Here is a 14385-nt window from a genome sequence, read left to right as displayed (position 1 = left end):
TAGGTGCTGCTCGCTAACAGCACTTGCCCCTACAGCCTGTTCCAGGCTACACGGGGGATCTGTGTCTTTATATGTACGTACATACGTACCGCTGGTGACGATGGTCACGGTGGTGATCACGATGGTGATGATGATGACGATGATGATGGTGATAGTGGTGGTGATGATGATGATGATGGTGGTGATGATGATGACGATAATGACGATGATGATAATGATGACGATAATGGTGGTGATGATGATGATGACGAAGATGATGACGATGATGATAATGATGATGATGATAATGGTGGTGATGATGATGGTGATAATGGTGGTGATGATGCCGATGATAATGGTGGTGATGATGATGACGATAATGGTGATGATGACGATGATGATGATGGTGGTGGTGATGATGATGACGACGATGATGACGATGATGATAATGATGACGATGATAATGGTGGTGATGATGATGGTGATAATGGTGGTGATGATGACGATGATGATGATGGTGGTGATGATGATGACGATAATGGTGATGATGACGATGATGATGATGGTGGTGATGATGATGACGAAGATGATGACGATGATAATGATGACGATAATGGTGGTGATGATGATGGTGATAATGGTGGTGATGATGACGATGATGATGATGGTGGTGATGATGATGACGATAATGACGATGATAATGATGACGATGATAATGGTGGTGATGATGATGACGAAGATGATGACGATGATGATAATGATGACGATGATAATGGTGGTGATGATGATGACGAAGATGATAATGATGACGATGATAATGGTGGTGATGATGGTGATAATGGTGGTGATGATGCCGATGATAATGGTGGTGATGATGATGACGATAATGGTGATGATGACGATGATGATGATGGTGGTGATGATGATGACGAAGATGATGACGATGATGATAATGATGACGATGATAATGGTGGTGATGATGATGGTGATAATGGTGGTGATGATGACGATGATGGTGGTGGTGATGATGATGACGATAATGACGATGATAATGATGACGATGATAATGGTGGTGATGATGATGACGAAGATGATGACGATGATGATAATGATGACGATGATAATGGTGGTGATGATGATGTTGATAAAGGTGGTGATGATGACGATGATAATGGCAGTGATGATGATGACGAAGATGATGATGATAATGGTGATGATAATGACGATGATGATGATGACGATGGTGATGCTGGTGATGGTTTTGATGTTTCTTTAGGATTATCTGCGTGACGATCCTGTGTACCAGCTCAGTGTTGAGGAAACAAGAAGACTCGCCACACACAGATACTCAGCCAGCCTCGACCAGACGTCAACACAGTACTCATTACTCTCATCGTCATCACAATCAACATCATCGTCGTTATCATCACCATCATCATGTCCATCATGATCATCATGATCATCATCGTCACACACTCACACACACACTCTCATACTCACACACTCAAACTCACACACACACACATACTCACATACTCATGCACTCACTCTCATACTCACACAGTCACTCACATACACACTCAATTAAACACACTCACTCACTCATACTCACATACTCACACAATTAAACACACACTCACACACACACTCTCATACTCACACAGTCACTCACATACTCACACACTCATATACTCACACTTACATACTCACACACTCATACACACTCACACACACTCACACACACTCACATACTCACACACTCACACACACCCACACACTCACACACACACATACACACACATACACACTCACACATGCACACACATACACACACATACACACACACCCACACACTCACACACACACATACACACACATACACACTCACACATGCACACACATACACACACATACACACACACACATACAAAGACAAAGACAAAGATCCCCCGTATAGCCTTAACAGACTGTAGGGGCAAGTGCTGTTAGCGAGCACCTATGAAGGCCGGAACGGTACACGAGGGGGTGGGTGGCCAGCACCACGCCCGACCGCCTTTGTCTCCCTAGTGACGATGTTTACACACCGCACCAGGTACTCATTTGAGGCTGAGTCGACCTAGGGGAGGCCCGGGACCGGTTCAGATAATCGTCACTGGTGTTGGCCGTGAGCAGGAATCGAACCCGGGTCGCCAGGTTCATAGCGCAGCGCGCTAACCGCTACACTATCACTCCCCACACATACACACACATACACACATACACTCACATACACACACATACACTCACACACACATACACACACACATACACACTCACACTCACATACACACACACTACACACATACACACACACATACACTCACACACACATACACACACACTCACACACATACACACATACACACACATACACACAAACACATACACACATACACACACTCACACATTCATTTCCCCCCCCCTCTCGCCCCCCAGCTGCATCATTTGCCTGGAGGTGCTTGTGGATGGAGCCGTGATGTGCAGGCTGCCCTGCCAGCATGCACACTTCCACGCAGCCTGCATCCACACCTGGCTACAGGTGATGCCCACCAGCTCGTGGTGGTGGTGACGATGTTGATGATGTTGATGATGCTGGTGATGATGATGTTGTTGTTGTTGGTGATGCTGGTGATGCTGGTGATGATGATGATGCTGGTGATGATGATGATGCTGGTGATGATGATGTTGTTGTTGGTGATGCTGGTGATGCTGGTGATGATGATGTTGTTGTTGATGATGCTGGTGATGATGATGTTGTTGTTGTTGGTGATGCTGGTGATGATGATGTTGTTGTTGATGATGCTGGTGATGATGATGTTGTTGTTGTTGGTGATGCTGGTGATGATGATGTTGTTGTTGTTGGTGATGCTGGTGATGCTGGTGATGGTGATGTTGTTGGTGATGCTGGTGATGATGATGATGTTGTTGTTGATGATGCTGGTGATGATGATGTTGTTGTTGATGCTGGTGATGATGATGTTGTTGTTGATGATGCTGGTGATGATGATGTTGTTGATGATGCTGGTGATGCTGGTAATGATGATGTTGTTGTTGATGATGCTGGTGATGATGATGTTGTTGATGATGCTGGTGATGATGATGTTGTTGTTGATGATGCTGGTGATGATGTTGTTGTTGATGATGCTGGTGATGATGTTGTTGTTGATGATGTTGTTGTTGATGATGCTGGTGATGCTGGTGATGATGATGTTGTTGTTGGTGATGATGATGTTGTTGTTGATGATGCTGGTGATGATGATGTTGTTGTTGATGATGCTGGTGATGATGATGATGATGTTGTTGATGATGCTGGTGATGCTGGTGATGATTATGATGTTGTTGTTGATGCTGGTGATGGTGATGTTGATGATGCTGGTGATGATGATGATGATGATGATGCTGGTGATGATGATGTTGTTGTTGATGATGATGCTGGTGATGCTGGTGATGATGTTGTTGATGATGCTGGTGATGCTGGTGATGATGATGTTGTTGTTGATGATGCTGGTGATGATGATGTTGTTGTTGATGCTGGTGATGATGATGATGTTGTTGATGATGCTGGTGATGATGATGTTGTTGTTGGTGATGCTGGTGATGATGATGTTGTTGTTGGTGATGCTGGTGATGATGATGTTGTTGTTGATGATGCTGGTGATGATGATGTTGTTGTTGGTGATGCTGGTGATGATGATGTTGTTGTTGATGCTGGTGATGATGTTGTTGATGATGCTGGTGATGATGATGATGATGTTGTTGATGATGCTGGTGATGATGATGTTGTTGTTGGTGATGCTGGTGATGATGATGTTGTTGTTGGTGATGCTGGTGATGATGATGTTGTTGTTGGTGATGCTGGTGATGATGTTGTTGTTGGTGATACTGGTGATGATGATGTTGTTGTTGATGATGCTGGTGATGATGATGTTGATGTTGGTGATGCTGGTGATGATGATGTTGTTGTTGATGATGCTGGTGATGCTGGTGATGATGATGTTTGTTGTTGTTGATGCTGGTGATGATGATGTTGTTGTTGATGATGCTGGTGATGATGATGTTGTTGTTGTTGATGATGCTGGTGATGATGATGTTGTTGTTGATGATGCTGGTGATGATGATGTTGTTGTTGATGATGCTGGTGATGATGATGTTGTTGATGATGCTGGTGATGATGATGTTGTTGTTGTTGATGCTGGTGATGCTGGTGATGATGATGTTGTTGTTGATGATGCTGGTGATGATGATGTTGTTGTTGTTGATGCTGGTGATGATGATGTTGTTGTTGATGATGCTGGTGATGATGATGTTGTTGTTGATGATGCTGGTGATGTTGTTGTTGTTGGTGATGTTGATGATGCTGGTGATGATGATGTTGTTGTTGGTGATGCTGGTGATGATGATGTTGTTGTTGATGATGCTGGTGATGATGATGTTGTTGTTGTTGATGCTGGTGATGCTGGTGATGATGATGTTGTTGTTGATGATGCTGGTGATGATGATGTTGTTGATGATGCTGGTGATGCTGGTGATGATGATGTTGTTGTTGATGATGCTGGTGATGATGATGTTGTTGTTGATGATGCTGGTGATGATGTTGTTGATGATGCTGGTGATGATGATGTTGTTGTTGATGATGCTGGTGATGATGTTGTTGATGATGTTGTTGTTGATGATGCTGGTGATGCTGGTGATGATGATGTTGTTGTTGGTGATGCTGGTGATGATGATGTTGTTGTTGATGATGCTGGTGATGATGATGTTGATGATGCTGGTGATGATGATGTTGTTGTTGTTGGTGATGCTGGTGATGATGTTGTTGTTGATAATGCTGGTGATGATGATGTTGTTGATGATGCTGGTGATGATGATGATGTTGTTGTTGGTGATGCTGGTGATGATGATGTTGTTGTTGGTGATGCTGGTGATGATGATGTTGTTGTTGGTGATGCTGGTGATGATGTTGTTGTTGGTGATACTGGTGATGATGATGTTGTTGTTGATGATGCTGGTGATGATGATGTTGGTGATGCTGGTGATGATGATGTTGTTGTTGATGATGCTGGTGATGCTGGTGATGATGATGTTGTTGATGCTGGTGATGATGATGTTGTTGTTGATGATGCTGGTGATGATGTTGTTGTTGTTGATGATGCTGGTGATGATGATGTTGTTGTTGATGATGCTGGTGATGGTGATGTTGTTGTTGATGATGCTGGTGATAATGATGTTGTTGTTGTTGATGCTGGTGATGCTGGTGATGATGATGTTGTTGTTGATGATGCTGGTGATGATGATGTTGTTGTTGTTGATGCTGGTGATGCTGGTGATGATGATGTTGTTGTTGATGATGCTGGTGATGATGATGTTGTTGTTGATGATGCTGGTGATGATGATGTTGTTGTTGGTGATGTTGATGATGCTGGTGATGATGATGTTGTTGTTGGTGATGCTGGTGATGATGATGTTGTTGTTGATGATGCTGGTGATGATGATGTTGTTGTTGTTGATGCTGGTGATGCTGGTGATGATGATGTTGTTGATGATGCTGGTGATGATGATGTTGTTGTTGATGATGCTGGTGATGATGATGTTGTTGTTGTTGGTGATGTTGATGATGCTGGTGATGATGATGTTGTTTTTGGTGATGCTGGTGATGATGATGTTGATGATGCTGGTGATGATGATGTTGTTGTTGTTGATGCTGGTGATGCTGGTGATGATGATGTTGTTGTTGATGATGCTGGTGATGATGATGTTGTTGATGATGCTGGTAATGATGATGTTGTTGATGATGCTAGTGATGATGATGTTGTTGATGATGCTGGTGATGATGTTGTTGATGATGCTGGTGATGATGATGATGATGCTGGTGATGTTGATGTTGTTTTTGGTGATGCTGGTGATGATGATGTTGTTGTTGATGATGCTGGTGATGATGATGTTGTTGTTGTTGATGCTGGTGATGCTGGTGATGATGATGTTGTTGTTGATGATGCTGGTGATGATGATGTTGTTGATGATGCTGGTAATGATGATGTTGTTGTTGATGATGCTGGTGATGATGATGTTGTTGATGATGCTGGTGATGATGTTGTTGATGATGCTGGTGATGATGATGTTGTTGTTGATGATGCTGGTGATGATGTTGTTGTTGATGATGTTGTTGTTGATGATGCTGGTGATGCTGGTGATGATGATGTTGTTGTTGGTGATGCTGGTGATGATGATGTTGTTGTTGATGATGCTGGTGATGATGATGTTGATGATGCTGGTGATGATGATGTTGTTGTTGTTGGTGATGCTGGTGATGTTGTTGTTGTTGATGCTGGTGATGATGTTGTTGTTGTTGGTGATGTTGGTGATGATGATGTTGTTGTTGATGATGCTGGTGATGATGATGTTGATGATGCTGGTGATGATGTTGTTGTTGGTGATGCTGGTGATGATGTTGTTGTTGTTGATTCTGGTGATGATGTTGTTGTTGTTGGTGATGTTGGTGATGATGATGATGTTGTTGTTGTTGATGATGCTGGTGATGATGATGTTGATGATGCTGGTGATGATGATGTTGTTGTTGGTGATGCTGGTGATGATGATGTTGTTGTTGATGATGCTGGTGATGATGTTGTTGTTGTTGGTGATGCTGGTGATGATGATGTGTGTCTCTCTGTCTCTCTCTGTCTGTGTCTCTGTGTTTGTCTCTCTCACTCGGTCTGTGTGTCTGTGTCTCTCTGTGTGTATCTGTCTCTGTGTGTATCTGTCTCTCTCCTACTCTCTCTCTGTCTCTCTCTCTGTCTCTGTGTGTATCTCTCTGTTTCTGTGTGTCTCTGTGTGTCTCTCTCTGTCTCTCTGTCTTTCTCTCTGTCTGTCTGTCTGTTTCTCTGTCTCTCTCTGTTTCTCTCTCTGTCTCTGTGTCTCTGTGTGTCTTTCTGTCTCTCTCTCTCTGTGTGTCTCTCTCTGTCTCTGTGTTTGTCTCTCTCACTCGGTCTGTGTGTGTCTCTCTCTCTGTGTCTCTCTCTGTCTCTGTGTCTCTCTCTCTGGCTCTGTGTCTCTCTCTGTCTCTGTGTGTCTCTGTGTGTCTTTCTCTGTCTCGCTCTGTTTCTCTGTGTCTCTCTCTGTGTCTCTCTCTGTCTCTCTCTGTCTGTGTCTCTATCTGTGTCTCTGTCTCTCTCTCTGTCTCTCTGTGTCTCTCTGTGTCTCTCTCTTTCTCTCTGTGTGTCTCTCTCTCTGTCCGTCTCTCTGTCTCTGTGTCTGCCTCTCTATCTCTGTGTGTCTCTCTGTGTGTCTGTCTGTGTGTTTCTGTGTGTGTCTGTGTGTGTCTGTGTGTCTGTGTATGTGTGTCTGTGTGTGTGTGTGTCTGTGTGTGTGTCTGTGTGTTTCTGTGTGTGTCTGTGTGTGTGTCTGTGTGTGTGTGTCTGTGTGTATGGGGAGCGGTTGTGTAGCGGTTAGCGCTACGCTGCGCTATGAACCTGGCGACCAGGGTTCGATTCCCGCTCACGGCCAACACCAGTGACGATTATCTGAACCGGTCCCGGGCCTCTCCTAGGTCGGCTCAGCCTCAAATGAGTACCTGGTGCGGTGTGTAAACATTGCCACTAGGGAGACAAAGGCGGTCGGGCGTGGTGCTGGGCACCCACCCCCTCGTGTACCGTTCCGGCCTTCATAGGTGCTCGCTAACAGCACTTGCCCCTACAGTCTGTTAAGGCTATATGGGGGATCTTTGTGTGTGTGTGTACGTGTGTGTGTGTACGTGTCTGTGTGTGTGTGTCTGTGTGTGTATCTGTGTGTGTGTGTGTCTGTGTGTGTGTGTATCTGTGTGTGTGTGTCTGTGTGTGTGTGTCTATGTGTGTGACTGTGTCTGTGTGATTGTCTGTGTGTGTCTGTGTGTGTGTGTCTGTGTGTGTCTGTGTGTGTGACTGTGTCAGTGTGTGTGTGTGTCTGTGTGTGTGTGTGTGACTGTGTCTGTGTGTGTGTGTGTCACTGTGTGTGTGTCTGTGTGTGTGTGTGTCTTAGGAGAGTGGCGTGTGTCCGGTGTGCCGTGACATCGTCATCGTACACTGAGGAGGAAGCTGCAGCTCCAACAAACCCTCAAAGTCTCCCTCACCACCAGTGTCTCACTGCCCAGTGTGATGGTAGTTGTGGTGACGATGATGGTGGTGGTGATGGTGACGATGATGACGATGGTGGTGGTGGTGACGATGGTGATGATGGTGATGGTGGTGACGATGGTGATGATGATGATGATGACAATGATGATGATGGTGATGATGGTGATGATGGTTTGTTAGCCCCTGCCTCTGGTGATACAGGCTGCTTCAAACACAAAAAAGAAAGTAGTAGTAGTGGTGGTAGTTTTGATAGTTGTGGTAGTTGTGGTAGTGGTGGTGGTGGTAGTAGTGGTAGTGGTGGTAGTTGTGGTAGTAGTGGTAGTGGTGGTAGTGGTGGTAGTTGTGGTGGTAGTGGTAGTAGTAGTGGTAGTAGTGGTGGTAGTTGTGGTAGTAGTTGTGGTAGTTGTGGTAGTAGTGGTAGTGGTGGTAGTTGTGGTAGTAGTGGTAGTGGTGGTAGTTGTGGTGGTAGTGGTAGTGGTGGTAGTGGTGGTAGTTGTGGTGGTAGCGGTGGTAGTAGTGGTAGTCGTAGTGGTGGTAGTTGTGGTAGTTGTGGTAGTGGTGGTAGTAGTGGTAGTGGTGGTAGTGGTGGTAGTGGTGGTGGTGGTAGTGGTGGTAGTGGTAGTAGTTGTGGTAGTAGTAGTAGTGGTGGTAGTTGTGGTGGTAGTGGTGGTGGTAGTAGTGGTGGTAGTAGTGGTGGTAGTTGTTGTGGTAGTTGTGGTAGTGGTGGTAGTTGTGGTGGTAGTAGTGGTGGTAGTTGTGGTAGTAGTGGTGGTAGTTGTGGTAGTAGTTGTGGTAGTTGTGGTAGTGGTAGTGGTAGTAGTGGTGGTAGTAGTGGTAGTAGTGGTAGTGGTGGTAGTTGTGGTGGTAGTGGTAGTAGTGGTGGTAGTTGTGGTAGTTGTGGTAGTGGTAGTAGTTGTGGTAGTTGTGGTAGTGGTGGTGGTGGTGGTGGTGGTAGTAGTGGTAGTGGTGGTAGTTGTGGTAGTAGTGGTGGTAGTGGTGGTAGTTGTGGTGGTAGTGGTGGTAGTGGTGGTAGTTGTGGTGGTAGTGGTAGTGGTGGTAGTAGTGTTAGTAGTGGTGGTAGTAGTGGTGGTAGTTGTGGTAGTTGTGGTAGTGGTGGTAGTAGAGGTAGTGGTGGTAGTGGTGGTAGTGGTGGTGGTGGTAGTGGTGGTAGTGGTGGTGGTAGTAGTTGTGGTAGTAGTAGTAGTGGTGGTAGTTGTGGTGGTAGTAGTTGTGGTAGTTGTGGTAGTAGTAGTAGTGGTGGTAGTTGTGGTAGTTGTTGTAGTAGTTGTGGTAGTGGTAGTAGTTGTGGTAGTGGTGGTGGTAGTGGTAGTAGTGGTGGTAGTAGTGGTGGTAGTTGTGGTAGTGGTGGTAGTTGTTGTGGTAGCAGTGGTGGTAGTTGTGGTAGTGGTAGTAGTGGTAGTAGTAGTTGTGGTAATTGTTGTGGTGGTAGTTATGGTAGTTGTGGTAGTTGTAGTGGTGGTAGTTGTGGTAGTAGTAGTTGTGGTAGTAGTTGTGGTAGTGGTGGTAGTAGTTGTAGTAGTTGTGGCAGTTGTGGTGGTAGTGGTGGTAGTAGTTGTGGTAGTAGTAGTTGGGGTAGTAGTAGTTGTGGTAGTAGTAGTTGTAGTGTTAGTAGTAGTAGTTGTGGTAGTAGTAGTTGTGGTATTAGTTGTAGTGGTGGTAGTAGTTGTGGCAGTTGTGGTGGTAGTGGTGGTAGTAGTGTATAGTAGTGTATAGTCTAGTGTACAGTAGTGTGTAGTGTAGTGTATAATAGTGTAGTGTAGTAGTATAGTGTAGTGTATAGTAGTGTATAGTAGTGTATAGTGTAATGTATCGCGTAGTGTATAGTAGTGTATAGTGTAGTGTATAGTATAGTGTATTGTGTAGTGTATAGTAGTGTAGTGTATAGTGTAGTTTATATTGTAGTGTATAATAGTGTATAGTAGTGTATAGTAGTGTATAGTGTAGTGTATAGTAGTGTAGTGTATAGTGTAGTGTTTAGTGTATAGTGTAGTGTATAGTAGTGTATAGTGTAATGTATTGTATAGTGTAGTGTTTAGTGTAGTGTATAGTGTAGTGTATAGTAGTGTATAGTGTAGTGTATATTGTAGTGTATAGTGTGGTGTATAGTGTAGTGTATAGTGTAGTAGTGTATAGTGTAGTGTATAGTAGTGTAGTAGTGTATAGTGTAGTGTATAGTAGTGTATAGTGTAGTGTATAGTGTAGTGTATAGTAGTGTATAATGTAGTGTATAGTGTAATATATAGTATAGTGTATAGTAGTGTATAGTGTAGTGTATAGTAGTGTATAGTGTAGTGTATAGTAGTTTATAGTGTAGTGTGTAGTAGTGTATAGTGTAGTGTATAGTAGTGTATAGTGTAATGTATCGTGTAGTGTATAGTAGTGTATGTGTAGTGTATAGTAGTGTAGTGTTGTGTATAGTGTAGTGTATAGTAGTGTATAGTGTAGTCTATAGGAGTGTATAGTGTAGTGTATGGTGTAGTTTATAGTGGTGTATAGTGTAGTGTATAGTAGTGTATAGAGTAGTGTAAGGTAGTGTATAGTGTAGTGTATAGTAGTGTAGTGTATAGTGTAGTGTTTAGTGTAGTGTATAGTGTAGTATATAGTAGTGTATAGTGTAGTGTAGTCTGTAGTGTATAGTGTAGTGTATAGTGTAGTCTTTAGTGTATAGTGTAGTGTGTAGTTTATAGTGTAGTGTATAGTAGTGTGTAGTGTAGTGTATAGTGTAGTGTATAGTGTAGTGTATAGTAGTATAGTGTGGTGTGTAGTGTATAGTGTAGTGTATAGTAGTGTATAGTGTGATGTATAGTAGTGTAGTGTATAATAGTGTTGTGTATAGTGTAGTGTATAGTTAAGTGTATAGTAGTGTACAGTGTAGTGTATAGTAGTGTACAGTGTATAGTATACTGTAGTGTATAGTGTAGTTTATAGTAGTGTATAGTAGAGTGTAGTGTATATGGTAGTGTATAGTGTAGTTTATAGTGTAGAGTATAGTAGTGTATAGTGTAGTGTATAGTAGTGTATAGTGTAGTGTATAGTGTGGTGTAAAGTGTAGTGTATAGTAGTGTATAGTGTAGTGTATAGTAGTGGTGTGTATAGTAGTGTAGTGTATAGTGTAGTGTATAGTATAGTGTAGTGTATAGTGTATTGTATAGTAGTGTGTAGTGTAGTGTATAGTGTAGTGTATAGTGTAGTTTATAGTAGTGTATAGTGTAGTGTATCGTAGTGTATAGTGTAGTGTATAGTAGTGTATAGTGTAGTGTATAGTGTAGTGTTTAGTGTATAGTGTAGTGTATAGTAGTGTATAGTGTAATGTATTGTATAGTGTAGTGTTTAGTGTAGTGTATAGTGTAGTGTATAGTGTAGTGTATAGTAGTGTATAGTGTAGTGTATATTGTAGTGTATAGTGTGGTGTATAGTGTAGTGTATAGTGTAGTAGTGTATAGTGTAGTGTATAGTAGTGTAGTGTGTAGTAGTGTATAGTGTAGTGTATAGTAGTGTATAGTGTAGTGTATAGTGTAGTGTATAGTAGTGTATAATGTAGTGTATAGTGTAATATATAGTATAGTGTATAGTAGTGTATAGTGTAGTGTATAGTAGTGTATAGTGTAGTGTATAGTAGTTTATAGTGTAGTGTGTAGTAGTGTATAGTGTAGTGTATAGTAGTGTATAGTGTAATGTATCGTCTAGTGTATAGTAGTGTATGTGTAGTGTATAGTAGTGTAGTGTTGTGTATAGTGTAGTGTATAGTAGTGTATAGTGTAGTCTATAGTAGTGTATAGTGTAGTGTATGGTGTAGTTTATAGTGGTGTATAGTGTAGTGTATAGTAGTGTATAGAGTAGTGTATAGTAGTGTAGTGTGTAGTGTATAGTGTAGTATATAGTAGTGTATAGTGTAGTGTAGTCTGTAGTGTATAGTGTAGTCTTTAGTGTATAGTGTAGTGTGTAGTTTATAGTGTAGTGTATAGTAGTGTGTAGTGTAGTGTATAGTGTAGTGTATAGTAGTGTATAGTGTAGTGTATAGTAGTATAGTGTGGTGTGTAGTGTATAGTGTAGTGTATAGTGTAGTGTATAGTAGTGTATAGTGTGATGTATAGTAGTGTAGTGTATAATAGTGTTGTGTATAGTGTAGTGTATAGTAGTGTACAGTGTAGTGTATAGTAGTGTACAGTGTATAGTGTATAGTATACTGTAGTGTATAGTGTAGTGTATAGTGTAGTTTATAGTAGTGTATAGTATAGTGTAGTGTATATGGTAGTGTATAGTGTAGTTTATAGTGTAGAGTATAGTAGTGTATAGTGTAGTGTATAGTAGTGTAGTAGTGTATAGTGTAGTGTATAGTGTGGTGTATAGTGTAGTGTATAGTAGTGTATAGTGTAGTGTATAGTAGTGGTGTGTATAGTAGTGTAGTGTATAGTGTAGTGTATAGTATAGTGTAGTGTATAGTGTATTGTATAGTAGTGTGTAGTGTAGTGTATAGTGTAGTTTATAGTAGTGTATAGTGTAGTGTATAGTAGTGTATAGTGTAGTGTATAGTAGTGTAGTGTCATGTATAGTAGTGTAGTGTGTAGTGTATAGTAGTGTATAGTGTAGTGTATAGTAGTGTAGTGTATTATAGTTTATAGTGTAGTGTGTAGTAGTGTATAGTGTAGTAGTGTATAGTGTAGTGTATAGTAGTGTATAGGGTAGTGTATAGTGTAATGTATCGTATAGTGTAGTGTACAGTAGTGTATAGTGTAGTGTATAGTAGTGTAGTGTATAGTGTAGTTTATAGTGTAGTGTATATTAGTGTATAGTGTAGTGTACAGTGTAGTAGTATAGTGTAGTGTATAGTAGTGTAAAGTGTAGTGTATAGTAGTGTTGTGTATAGTGTAGTAGTGTATAGTGTAGTGTATAGTAGTGTATAGTGTAATGTATCGTGTAGTGTATAGTGTAGTGTATAGTAGTGTATAGTGTATTGTATAGTAGTGTATAGTGTAGTGTATAGTAGTGTATAGTGTAGTGTATAGTGTAGTGTATAGTAGTGTAGTGTATAATAGTGTAGTGTATAGTAGTGTAGTGTGTAGTGTAGTGCATAGTAGTGTAGTGTATAGTGTAGTGTATAGTGTAGTGTATAGTGTAGTGTATAGTGTAATGTATAGTAGTGTGTAGTGTAGTGTAGTCTGTAGTGTATAGTGTAGTGTATAGTGTAATGTATAGTGTAGTGTATAGTGTAGTGTATAGTGTAATCTATAGTGTAGTGTTTAGTGTAGTGTATAGTGTAGTGTATAGTGTAGTATATAGTGTAGTGTGTAGTAGTGTATAGTGTAGTGTATAGTAGTGTATAGTGTAGTGTGTAGTAGTGTATAGTAGTGTATAGTGTAGTGTATAGTGTAGTGTATAGTAGTGTATAGTATTGTATAGTGTAGTGTATAGTAGTGTATAGTGTAGTGTATAGTAGTTTCGTGTATAGTAGTGTAGTGTGTAGTGTAGTGTATAGTAGTGTATAGTGTATTGTATAGTAGTGTAGTGTATAGTGTAGTGTATAGTAGTGTATAGTGTAGTATAGTGTAGTGTATAGTAGTGTAGTGTATAGTAGTGTAGTGTATAGTAGTGTATAGGGTAGTGTATAGTGTAGTGTACAGTAGTGTATAGTGTAGCGTATAGTAGTGTAGTGTATAGTGTAGTTTATAGTGTAGTGTATAGTAGTGTATAGTGTAGTGTATAGTGTAGTTCATAGTAGTGTATAGTGTAGTGTATAGTGTAGTGTATAGTAGTGTATAGTAGTTTAGTGTGTAGTGTATAGTAGTGTATTGTGTAGTGTATAGTAGTGTATAGTGTAGTGTACAGTAGTGTAGTGTAATGTGTAGTGTATAGTAGTGTAGTGTATAGTGTAGTGTATAGTAGTGTAGTTTATAGAGTAGTGTATAGTGTAGTAATGTATAGTGTATAGTAGTGTAGTGTATAGTGTAGTGTATAGTAGTGTAGTGTATAGTAGTGTAGTGTATAGGAGTGTAGTGTATAGTAGTGTAGTGTATAGTAGTGTAGTGTATAATGTAGTGCATAGTAGTGTAGTGTATAGTGTAGTGTATAGTGTAGTGTATAGTAGTGTTTAGTGTAGTGTATAGTGTACTGTGTAGTGTAGTGTATAGTAGTGTAGTGTATAGTGTAGTCTATAGTGCAGTGTATAGTGTAATGTATAGTAGTGTAGTGTATAATAGTGTAGTGTATAGTGTAGTGTATAGTGTAGTGTATAGTAGTG

Source organism: Petromyzon marinus, unplaced genomic scaffold (assembly GCF_048934315.1).
Source record: "Petromyzon marinus isolate PM22_M1 ecotype Great Lakes invasive population unplaced genomic scaffold, UKy_Petmar_22M1.pri1.0 PM_G_Scaffold_85, whole genome shotgun sequence".
NCBI lineage: Eukaryota > Metazoa > Chordata > Hyperoartia > Petromyzontiformes > Petromyzontidae > Petromyzon > Petromyzon marinus.
The sequence above is the reverse complement of the archived record's forward strand: the minus strand, read 5'-3'. Positions refer to the sequence as shown.